The 12,779-nt window shown below is 39.8% G+C and overlaps 1 long non-coding RNA gene across 2 annotated transcripts; it reads left to right on the forward strand.

Annotated features, from left to right (window-relative positions):
• Positions 1-1,393: 1,393 nt before the first annotated feature.
• Positions 1,394-12,578, forward strand: LOC113031251 (uncharacterized). 2 transcript variants are annotated; one of them, XR_003273702.2, is made up of 4 exons: positions 1,424-1,568; positions 1,690-1,786; positions 1,924-2,014; positions 11,419-12,578. It is a non-coding gene; the product is annotated as an uncharacterized LOC113031251 (long non-coding RNA). The 2 variants fall into 2 exon arrangements; XR_003273703.2 differs by lacking the exon at positions 1,924-2,014 and having other exon boundaries at positions 1,394-1,568.
• The last annotated feature ends 201 nt before the right edge of the window (positions 12,579-12,779 follow it).

A 12,779-nucleotide genomic window follows, 5' to 3' on the forward strand; every position in this document is an offset into this window, starting at 1 on the left:
ATATATCAAAAACTGTCTTAATGTACCTAATGAAGCTTTGTTTTATAAGCTTATTGAAAATTGTGCTCCTGACAGATACCCTCCATATTAGGCTGTAGGCAATTAAACGACTAATACTACAATTGAACTAATGAAGACTAAACTAAAATTATACATCCAAAGCATTCTAACTGAAGTGAAACGACAAAATCCATTCCGTAAACTCCCCCCAATATAAACAATACTGAAAGCTCAAACTCGAAATTAAAGAACAGTGAATAATAAAAAAGGATATATAATATAAACAGCTGTAATAAATCAAAAACTACATAGGTTTCGCACAGAACATGATAACCAAAAACGAAAACATTAAAAGCAGTTTTACGTTAGTGATATACACAAAATCGAAATATTCAGAGGTGACATGAACATGGAAAGCTAGGAACATAGCATGAAGAGAAGGGTAAACCACGAAGCGAAAGATTAGAAGTACTTCAAACGCAGTGTGTATCTTTTAACAATAAAAAAAATAAAAAAAATAAAAAAATATTTTGTTTAATTTAATAATTTTCTATTTATTTTTTCTATGAATAGAAAGAGATAATAACTTATTTTTGTTTATTTATTCCCCATATAGAGGATACATCTTTATTGTCCATTTTGCTGTCTGGCACCAAAGATATTCAAGGTTCAAGGTTCTTTATTTGTCACATGCATAGTTATACAAGTATAACACACAGTGAAATGTAGCCTGACACGCTCCTCGACATGTGCAAAAAAATGTTATAAATGTTATATGTCATAACAAGACAATTAGGAGATGGAAGTCTAACGTTATCTAAAATTAGTAACGATATTGGTGTTGTTAAAAAGCACCTCTTATGCCCGTTTAAAGGAAAAACTGCGCCTGCGTCAAAGTCAACGCCCATATTATGGTCCTCACAGAGCTCTTTTCAGTGGTATTTGTTTATTTTAGCCTTAGCACTGCTCAGAAACGGTACTGCTTGGATTAAAAATTTTAGGTTTACTGGGCTTTTTATTAGACAATAACAATATCGAATTTATTTTTTCCCTTTAACCAATCTCCTTCAGTAATGGTGAACCTTAAATCTACTACCACAAGGGGGCGCAGTCGACCAGAGCATCCTTCTGCTGCAGGTTGGCCTATAGCATGTGCTGAAAATTATTTTAGCTTTAAGTGCACCTTATTTGGTCCCATCATGTTTTAAAATCTTGCATCTGACTGCTGCTGTGGCGCATATGTCCGCAGATTATTGGCACGAGTGTCACAGGATGATGTGTTTGCTGCAGATGCCATTTGAAAATATAGGCAGTGTAAGCACTGTAGAATCTAATTATTTCTTTGCAAAACCTAATTAGGCATTAAAAAAGGTTAACGCCAGCGCCTGAAACGTTTTTGTTTAATAATCCCATTACTGACGGCTCATCATGTATAAAATGGTGCAGGAGGACACTAAGTTTCCACTTGTTAAAGGGAATCTCTGAGAAATAGTCGCAGATTTTTGACACTATCTGCGATCGGAAATTAGGGCTTGTAATTAAACTGCGGAGACTCAGCACAGCACAGAGTAAGTAAGGCTGCAGCGCCCTGCCTTGCATGCATTTTCTATGTTTAATTGATGATTCTGCCTGCCTGCTTCAAAACGTTATTACTATTTTATCTTTTTTCTTCTTCTTTGGGCATGACAGAACTCTCCGAACGATAGCGTACACTGAGACTAGACCTTGATGATTTTTTTAGGTGTCAGCTCCTCTCGGACCATTACCAGTCACTAGAGAGCTCAAGGTGAGAATTTAAATGAGAGAACATTATGTGGCCAACTTTTAATTTGGCCGAGCTCCCACGGAAGAATGGAGCGGGTATTTGATAAGTTTCGCAGAGAGAAATATGTCACAAAAATTATAATGTCGATGTTTTTGCAGAAATGTGGGACTTCGGGGACGTTAATGATACCAGTATAAGTCCCGCATTGCTGCTAGGTGGATGAGAACCAGCTGAGGAAGCTTTCTAAAGGTGAAGGTTATTGAAATCTCAACATTATCGTTTGAAAGCAAATGGGACAAATATATATCATTACTGTTTTATATTTATCACGATTTTGGCTTTTAGAAAGCCAGACTGCCTTTAAACATTTTAATGATTAGAAACCCCTTGAGATCAAACACCAGCATCAACAAACTCGCAGTTTCGAATAATTTACTCGATTTTTTCCTTTTCTGTGGGTCGAGTTCTGTGGGTTAGGAGCCCAGAACTTAAAATATGACACGATTTTTTTTCCTAAAAAGTAAGAAAAAAATATAATAGAACACAAACAGCGTAAGTCTGCCTTTAAATAAAATAAAGTAAAATAAAATCTAAAATAAACAATCCGGAAGCCAGCCAAAGTAATGATAAGCTTTGAAATTGTCTTGCCTTCATAATGTGGGGCCCTTCAATCTGTTTTTTCATTTTTTTCTTTTTCTTTTTTAAACTGTACTTAAATTTCGATTTTTAAGTGTTATTGTGGTTATTTATCGTCCGAGGACATGTACGACTATCAGTAACAGGGAAAACGATGCAAGTATTATACTTACAGAAATTGACTTCAGCAGAACAATATCTATTGTCTTTGATCTAAAGAAACACCCTTTTACGCATTACGCACTCACTTTATTCCGCTTTTAATCTTTTCCTTCAAAGCTTCTTCAACAGTTTTCGAGAGAAAAAAGAAGGGAAAAAAGAAAGGAGTGTGAGTGACAGACCAAAGCGAAAAGCTTCTTAAAGAAATAAACAGTCGTGTATGCTTAAAGGAATGCGCTTGTAGTGGCTCCATCTTAGTCTCTGAATCTATTCGGACAAAACAAACAGGGCGTGGAAGGGGATGAAAATCGGGACAAGCGAGGAAGAAGATGTTAAGAGAGAGTTGGTTTGATAGGGAGGAAAAGAAGGACACGGTGAATTTCCCTCAGACTGGTTAAAAGAACAATAAAACGAGTTATCAACAGACTCTGGCCTTTTTTCTCAAAGAATGCGTTTCAAGCTTATTTCACGATGACTGCAGTGATTAATGGTGGGTGTGAAACCTCTAGGCGAACTGATGAGGCCGAATGATATCTTTATATCTTCAGGTTTAAAAAGTGAAGTTGTACAATTTATACAAATGAATGTTTTTGCTTAATTTTTATCCAATCACGCGTTGGAAAAACATTTGAACTGCTTTAAAACTCCCAAAGAAAGCCGGAATAAAGTCAGACGCGTACCAGATCTCCCCCAAGGCTAAAGGAAAGACAAATATTTACATACCCGTTTACCTGCAGTAACTTGTCAGTTATTTAAGTTATTTATTTGAGTTTGCTGTGCCTGTTTTCACTTCTGTCAGCTGGTTAAAATATACTTTGTTCTCTTGGCAGATTTTATTTGGATTAGGGTTCTCTTACAATCGTAATATTTTTTTTCACAAAAGATAGAAAACAGCACACTAAAATGTTTTTGATTAAATATTTTAGGTTATACAAATTATCCCTTAATTTTATTAGACCATGCACAATTTTCAAAAGATATCCTGCAAGTGGTCATCTTACACATTATTGCTTTAACAGGCTGCTCTTATATAAGGCAAAATGACAAAAACAGCATGTTGACTCCTGATATTGGACCATCTTGTTGGAGATTTAGACCTGGAATATTTATTTGAGCTAAACACTTTTGGAGGAGATGTGATCTACTGTTTAACAGACAAGTGGCTCCAGTTGTACCACATTTTTGTCTGTTGTTTACATGTAGTGTGTTTTCTTCATTACATTTGTAACGACCCTCAGTTTGTGATGGCCATTACTGTCTGCTGCTGTATGTGTTTACACACTAAAAACTGTTTTATCACATTTTGCAAAATCTCTGAAATCTTTTTTCATGCCAGCCTTTTTTATGCAAGTGCTCAGAAATAAAACCTTCCCTGACATGTTGGCTTTGATTGACATAATGATCACAGAACACTTAAGGCAAATGAAAATGAACTTGTTTGGAAGGTAAAACGTTAAATAGATTTATCTTCCTGTAACAGGGGAGATGTGTACAATCATACTGTATTGTGTAGCCATTTTAAATGTATTATGTGAGCCCTTATTTCTTTTTAAAGTCTAACGTACATCTATCGATATTATAGCTCACATTATATGAAATTAGAGCAATTTGCATAGATGCACATAGGTCTGGTTTTTGTCTTTCTTTTTGATCAGTGTATATTATTTACTGATCAGTCAGGGTATCTGGTGTCCACGCTTAGCACTGAGCCAAAATCTATTGAGATAAAAAGCAAAAAGGGATCTACCAGAAAGCTGACTTTTCCCCTTTTTTGGAAGTAAAGCCATGTTTGTTTGTGGCTTGAATGGGGGTTCTATAATGGAACTGATGGCATCAGGATTGTCACCACAAATGGTCTGGGCGTTCTGCAAGGCTGTTTGACAGAACCTATTATGTCATTGGTCACGTCCCTCCACTCCTTGCTCGCTTGGTTTTGAATGGGAGTGAATTAATCAAATGGTTTGAGAGAGATCAGCCAACTTAATGCACTTTGTGTCAAGGTCTGCAGTGATCTGGGACCTCAGCCCCCTTCTACCTGGACTTCCTGCATCTGAACATATCCATGCATGGACTGTAACCTGGCTGAATCAAATTTCTAAAGGGACATTTATTATGCCACAAAAACTGAATTGTCTCTGCCCTTTTTTTCCCCAAGAGACTTTTTATAATATAGCATGAGTTGCCATTTCATCATTTCTGTAGGTACTTATTAGGTGTTAAATATACTGGTATTGAAAGTAGCTATGTGTCTATGGCACCATTTTTTAAAAATGTTATTTATGTAACAGGCTAAATCATATATTTGCGATGTTATTGGACTGTATGAGTCTGGAGTGGAAGACAATTTAAACAGCACATGGCTATTTTTTTTATGTATTTTCTAACAAATCAGCCTGTTTACTATTACTATTTTGAAGTTTAGTTTATTTAAGATCTTGATGAATTTACTGCTAATAACAACCCCTAAAACAGAATTTATAACTAGATTCTGTTGAGGGGTGTTGTGACTGCTCACTTAATGACCACAGAAATCGAGGACTGTGACACCAATCAGATTGTTTCTTCATATTGGATTTACTTAATTTCCATGGAAATTCACTCCTAGGGTTTCTTGAAGTTTATCAGATTCCACCCGGACAACAAGCAGTAAAGCCTTTAAAAGAGGATCTGTTGGCTTCAGAAATGATCCTGAAATACATATATTTTTTAATCAAAACTCAGCCACCATCGTATTTGTTTTCCAGGAGTGTAAAATGGTCCAGAGTCGAGCGCCGTAACGTTATTGCTTTATCAAACACAATCAAAATGCGAATTAATCAAAGCACTCTGCGCTAGAGCACCTATGCATGAGCATTGTTTGGTTGTAATGGATGGCTTTAAAATTTGACGTTATTATTTCCCGTCATTTCTGGAAACAAATTGAACATTTATTGCATATATATTAAAAATTATACAGTCGTCAAGAGAGGCTGATGTCTCTTTTATTGAGGCGCACCGAGAGGTGAGGTCTCACCGGATCAATTTCCCTGTCTTGTTACTCCCGCAAGAGGATGTTTGGAAAATGCCTGCACCGCTAAATTGATTCAGAAACGAATTCATAACTTGAGGCGTTTAAGCAATTTTGTGGCGCCCAGTTTTTATCCCCAATCTTTTCTTTTATTTCGTGTTTTGATTGCTTTAAGCACCCAAACAAAGTTTTATACCGTGGAAACAGGTTTATTGTCAGTTCTGCGGCCTTTTGTCCACGTTTGCCTATTTTTCATTCTTTACAAAAAAATGCATTTAATACACTGGGTTTTGGGTGGCTTCGCAAACATAGCCATTAAGCAGTCACAATGCTTTTATTGTGCACTTGATCTCAAAATAGAGGCTGGTCTGACTCCAGGATCCAGACAAACCTATGGAAAAGGCCTTGTCTTTGTCTGCCTGTACGGAGATGAATGGCCCGTGTCAACCAGATGATTAGTTTGCACTATTAAATTGTCAAAAAGGAAGGATTTTTCCCTAATAGTGCCTTTTCGTGAAGAATTATGGAATTCAGAGTTGTTTGCGACTGCCGGGGAACTTGCAGGGCTTTGCAGGGGCGAGGGCGAAGGTCAGACAGAGTTCTCAGCGCTGCGTCCAGTGTAGCACAGCAGTCAGAAGGGAAGTGGAGACAAATGTAGGCTTATTTCCTACACCATGGGAAGATTAATACCTATTGTTCGAGATGACCGATATCCTTGCAGTGACATATGATTCAACAAACTGAGGTGGGTTTATCTTAACGCGCGATAAGTCACCCAATTCTTAAAACTTAGTGTGTAATTGCGCACCAACAACTCGGCACAAATGATCAGCAAATCGTCTAAGAACACTCATATAACTTAAATTGGAATTATTTGTTCAAATTTAAAATAACGAAGCTGCTGCATAATATCAAACGCACAAAATGTGCAGTCTTGCGCCAGATCTGTCGCTGCACATTGGCTGTCTTTCTGCACGCCCTGACAGTTCTGCTCCAGCCAGGAAACCCCCTTCCATCCCGCTCAACCTCTATTCTAGTGCCAACGTTTTGTGTTAAATGTTAACAACTTGGCCTGATTCATTTAATCGCCAACAAATCTGTGTTGACTCTAACACTCGCCTCCATTGTGCCCATTATGCGCCTGCCCTCACTTGAAGATTTATGTATTTTTGATATTAAATTCCTTCTGTCATCAAGACTGCTCTCTTGTTGACTTTTCTTGACCTGCCGACCTCGTTCCCCAAACTTTCCCATATTTAACGCGGGACCCGCAGCCTCCTCCCCACCAACTTCTTCTGCTCTGCCATAGCTGAATGCTCAGTGGCTCCTTTTGTTGGCATGTGCTGTTTGCACTGTTCTTGAACTTCAGTGCGCTGCCCTGTCCTCATCCTGTACTTTGAACTCTGCAGTAAAATCTTCCGTCGAAAAAAAAAACACGCATTGTTCGCCAACGGATGGAGTTGCTATAAAACAGAGTGGACGGACTGTCCGAGCATCATAATTTGGCCGATGTGACGGATTATTATCTGATCCTTGATGCTCACTATCCACGCAGTCTTGGCTGGATTTGTGTGCTCCATCCACATCATCCAAACTGCATTCATCCTCTGTTGAATCAGAGTGACGGATGCCCGTACCTTTGCCATATATGACGTCCATGTCGTCTATACAAGCCTCCCTCTGGTTGCCCAGCTTGCTAATTAGTTAAACAAACGTTCATACTAATGATCCCACTGGCCTGGTGAGCTTCGGGGTTTTTGTTCGCCTACTTTCCCCCAACTTCCCCCGCTGGAAACTTGGCCCTGCTGACCCGAGCTATCACGAAGCTGTGTAGATGGCTGGACCGCCCTGTCCGGAGTCCAACCCCCACAGAGGGCAAAGGGCAGCGTCCAAGGCCCGGGAATGTCACCACCAGCTGCTTGCGGTGACACCATTTACAAAGGGGGCTTGGTGAGCAATCCTTCTATGGGTTGTCAGTGTTGTGACAGTGCTGTTCTGACATTTATTTACTTGTAGGATCAAAACTGACGGTTTGGCTTAAGCAAAGAGCCAAGTTGTACATTGGTTCAAAGGTAAAGAAAGCATCTGCTAATGCTTTATAAATTAGTTATATTCCACTAATAATGAGATGCTGGCAGTTGGCAGGTGATGAAAACTACCTGACTGGGGAGAACAGTCTGTAGATAATCTGTGTTAATTACTGACTCGTAAAACGTATTAATGCTAATAACTATAGACAAGAACCATACAATTTATCAGTGAAGTATTAATATGTTTAAATAAGGCATCAAATACAGAGGTTAACAACCTGGTAGACCCACGCTGTAACTTTTGCCATCGTAATTAAGGGAGGAAAGACCCCAGGTCTAATAGCATTGTGTTTGATCATTTGAAAGTCAGTAGTTAGAAATTTGCAGCTTTTTTCTTAGTGCAGTAAATAAATAAATAAATAAATAAATAAAAGCGATCTGCAGTCTAACAGCGGTAAGTATCTATGAATTGCTAATACCAGCAACATTTAAACCAGAAAGTGCTTTCGCAGCAATGCAAAATGTTCATGCAACATATTTTTGTGTTTATTCATTAGACTGATTAATGAATGCATCGCCTGCCAGAGAAGTGATTAGTTAACAAGATTATTCCGATTAAATATTTAATAATGTTGTCATTCTTCCACCAATATAAACAGTGCCTGGGGTAAACTGCAGCAACGCAAATAGTAACGGTAATTATAGGCAATAAGGCGGTCATAAGCGAAAGGTTTGTGCGTTTATGTGAAAGCTATCCTGGGTTTATGTCCCGCTCTTCCTAAATTCAAACGTTTTTCTTTCTCTGCAGCGCGCCGTGCGGTTAACACTGGGCCCATTACACGTTGTCATTTGTGGCTCTTGGTGTTATTTGGACAATGTTTGGCCATTTACCCAGCCTGTGTCTGCGCGCTCCAAGGAGGTCTCGACAGAAATTGATACTAATTGCAGGGACTGTACACTGCTGGCTAGTGGAGCGCCTGCAGGCAGTTGGAGGACCTGCTTGTCACCGCCTAATTGACAAGGGCTTGTCTGTCCTGGGAGCAGCTGGTCCTAAGCACTGGCGCACAATCGCAATCTTGACACGGCCTCCACTCGCCTGAAGGAGTTTTGAGGGGAAACGCCGTTAAAGGGAGATTTATTGAATCTCCCTTTGGGTGACGCTGTATTAAGTACGCAATATAGGCTTATATCCACGGGTGCAAAAGGGAGTCACACTCCTGGTATTAATAACAGAAGGTGGCAATTAGGCCAGACAGGTGACATTTCTTGTGACATTATGAATCACAGCAAACAAGACAAGCGCGGGTAAATAAAGGCTATGTGAAATCGCTTTTAAGGAAAAGTTATTTTACTTTTCGCAGCTACATGACACACAATGAGCCTGTATGCGCAAATCGGATGACTTCAGGGGGATGTGTTGCACCAGCCATTCAGCTGGCTCAGACACAAATAACATCACCCCTCACAGTAAAATAATCAATTCATTATTCTGGCCTGTTTCTATTAGACCATGTCTTTATAGCTGAATGCATCAGGAGGAAAAAGCCAAGCAAGTATTGTTTTCGTCTGCAAGTGGAAAAAGGTTTTCCTGCACTTTCCCACTGCCTGTAAAGAAATGCTGCTTTTCTGGGCCTTTTGAACTGAAAATCGTGATTTTTCCCCTGGTGTTCTCCGGACGCGCTCCTTTCTTTCTGCGGAACAATGACAACACTGGAGCACCCCGCCGGTGCGCCACAGTTGGGGATCTCCATGATTGTTTTGGACATCTTTGGATTTCATCAATCAAAATGACTGCAGTTTTCCATAAAAATGCTGAATTTGGTCCTGGAACCGAGCGGGCAAGGTAGAAAATACGAAGCTGTCCTTCTCGATGATAAATGGCCATCCTTTGATTGAGCAAATAGAGAAATACGTGCCATAGTACTGAGAAACAGGCGAAGATTGTGAGGCGAGGACTCATGGTCTTGCGTCAGATCATGCCAGAAATGAATCACCACAAATCATTAGGCTATAAAAGCGACTGCATTTTCCCAAACCCTGGAAATCTGTAAGGCTTAAGAGCAGGCTAGATCTTAACTGATCCACACTTACGTAAAACTTAAGTAGCTTAATGGCCACTATTACCAGAACGATAAGTATTACGCACGCTTAAGAAAAATGTTAAAACTCTTTTTACACTAGTGCCATGAAGGTTATTTTTCAACTACTCAAGCCGAAACAGTGAGTGACAGACAGACATTAAGTTCACCAACGGGTGCCATATCATACCGATAATATTGGTCTTTATTTTACCAGGTTAAGTGTAACAAATGAAACGCGTGCTCATAAACTTAAAGGAGGTTTTGGCCTGGAACTATAGGGAGCTGGTCCACTATTCCTGCCCTCCCTCCCATCCAATAAACCTCTATTAACATGGAAATGTCACATCCCATTGACTAAAACTCAATTATGTGCAGACTCGCAGCATCTTTAGAGTGGACTAAAACTTTTAATTTCCCCAAAAAGCCGTTTTGATTTAATGGTCATTCAGAAGCCCATGAAGGTGTTCTATCTAAATGGCCTTAATGCCGCGGCTAATTATCCAGTATTGACATATTGTCCCGCCTCAGGTCAACAGGTCAGCAGTTGGAGATTAATGACACCGGAAGGAGGTTGTAGGAAGAGGTAACAAGGAAACCTGACTGTAATTTTTTATATTGCAATATAATACTTAAGATTTTGTTCACTTCAATGTTTTCGGCTATAACAGGCCGTGTAATGTTACTCAGACATTGTTGGGGTGGTTTTTACCTTCGTGTTTACTGCTCATATAAAATCCCATCAATGGCCCTCCTACATTATTTATTATTCAAATGAGAATTTATAGTTTCTACTTTATAAGTAGCGACTTTCGGTTTAGGTTTGTATCTTTCTTTTTGCTTTTATCATCACGGTTATATTTCTGTTTTCATATAGCGTATTTTCTTTTAATGATTTTAGGCTAGTAGTGCATTCTTGTAAGGACTCTTCCCCTCCCTCATTCCCTCTAAAAGATACAACAGAACTGACTGGCTTGTCGAGCTTGAAGAATTGTTTAATTTCAGAGCCCCGGCGTTTCCTGAGGTGAGGTCTGCATTGGCTGCTAATAGAGATCTAATTGATGGGCCGAGTCCCGTTTCCGTGCTCTCTCTCCCTTTATTGCGCCCCGGCGTCTGCTGTAAAATAGGTCTGTAATCAGATTCCGCCTATTCCTCCTGGAGCAGGATGAGAGCTCAGGGCTGCGGAGAGAAAGAGATGGGGCAAAAAAAGAAAGAACAGGGGGGAAAAAAATCGTTATTAAAAAAGTTAAGCCTTGAGTAGAAATTCAACATACTGTTGAGGCTTGATGAAAAAGAGGAAAGTCGGCTTTAACATACAAATTGCCTGACTTTTCTTTAAATAAACCCACATTATTACTATAGAACCCTCCAGTGCGGCTGCAGCACTCATTAGTGATTTTTTTTAATCTGTCAGAATAGCCTTTTTCTCCTTTGGGATTTATAGGTTTGCAATATTTTTTATACTGAACTCTTACAAGATTAATATAGATCTGTCATAAAAGGCTTTGATATTGCTGACAAATGCGCCTTCTATAATTATTATTTTAACATGGTTATATGTGCTTTCATGACTCGCACTCTTAGTTCATGATCTAATCAAATATCACACAGTCCACTGTTGTCATTCACCCAGAAGGTACAGAAGATGTCAATCAAATCAGACTGGCAGCAACAGAAACACACTGATTCTCTATTTTTTTATTTTTTTGCCATCTCCTCTGCTTCTCTCTCCATCTCCTATAGAGCTTCCTGGAAGGCTGTGATTGGCCGTCTGTCTGGGCAGTGATAGCAGCCCTGGAGCCGAGGATGATTGATGATGGCGAGGGCAAGGCCGAGCGCTAGCAGCATAAAGCCCCATAGATGCCTCAATAAAGAGCCTGGCTAGTGGAGAGCCTGGGCCCCGCTCAATAGGGCCCCTCCGCCTCTAAGGACCCACGGCTAGAAGAGTGCATGGAGAGAGGGAGAGGAAGAGAGGGAGAAGGAGAGGTGCTCTGTTGTTGGATAATCTGTTTAGCTATCGAGCCAGCAGCCGTCTGAGGCTGGATAAGTGCAGCGACGGATGTGTGTGGGGTGAAAATAGCAGGGGTTGGCTGGTGGAGTGCTGGAGGGGAGATACAGGGAAAGAGAGAGAGGGAAAAACAGAGCGAGAGATGGATCATCCAGTCTCAGCATGCATAATGGAAAAAAGGGAAGCGGATGAACCAAACTGGAAATGAGATCTGCAGGCTGCTTTTCACACACACATACACGCACACTATAAATGATCAAAAGCCAAAAAAGTTGACCACAAGAAAGTGACTAGAGACTCAAACTGAGTGATCTGACCCCAGTGCTGCCACTCTGGTGGCCATTATTCAGCCTACAGATGCATAACTGCGGTGACCTTTGCTTCAGCAAATCAATGAGACCCTGCTAGGTTGGATTCCTTCGGTGCTGCGTCCACGGCTGTGGCCCCATGCAGCCCTGTTGCAACCCCTAGTTCACAGCAACTCTGAAAAGCACAATTAGGCAATAATCTGCTCCTACCAAGCCAGCTTTCAGCGACTCCAGCATGGCTACACGATGTCCTGCAGACCCTCCTGGCTGGAGTTGAGAGAATGGACTGTTGGCCTGATGACTGTTGGCCTGATGAGGGTCTGGAAAGATCAAAGTTGTAGGGAAACATTTTCCAGAGCTTGGGCTAATAAGGACGAATATTAAAAAAAAGTTTGCTATCAATTTACAAATAAATGAAAGTTTCATAACAGTTGCGGCCTGGTTTGAATGCGCTTCTCCCAAGAATACTTTGCACAGATTTTAACTCATTCAGATCTGCATTTTCTTCCGTTGGATTTGTATTGCATGTTAATGAACATCTTTGTGTTAACGCATTCTAAAAATAAATCTACCAAAGTTTTCACCAACTACATCTGCTCTTTGATTAATCTGCTCTTGCACACCATGCAATAATATTATATATATATATATATATATATATATATATATATATATATATATATATATATATATATATATATATATATATATATATATATATATATATATATATATATATATATCCATCCATCCATTCGCTTCCGCTTATCCTTTTCAGGGTCGCGGGG

Source organism: Astatotilapia calliptera, chromosome 2 (assembly GCF_964374335.1).
Source record: "Astatotilapia calliptera chromosome 2, fAstCal68.1, whole genome shotgun sequence".
Lineage (NCBI taxonomy): Eukaryota > Metazoa > Chordata > Actinopteri > Cichliformes > Cichlidae > Astatotilapia > Astatotilapia calliptera.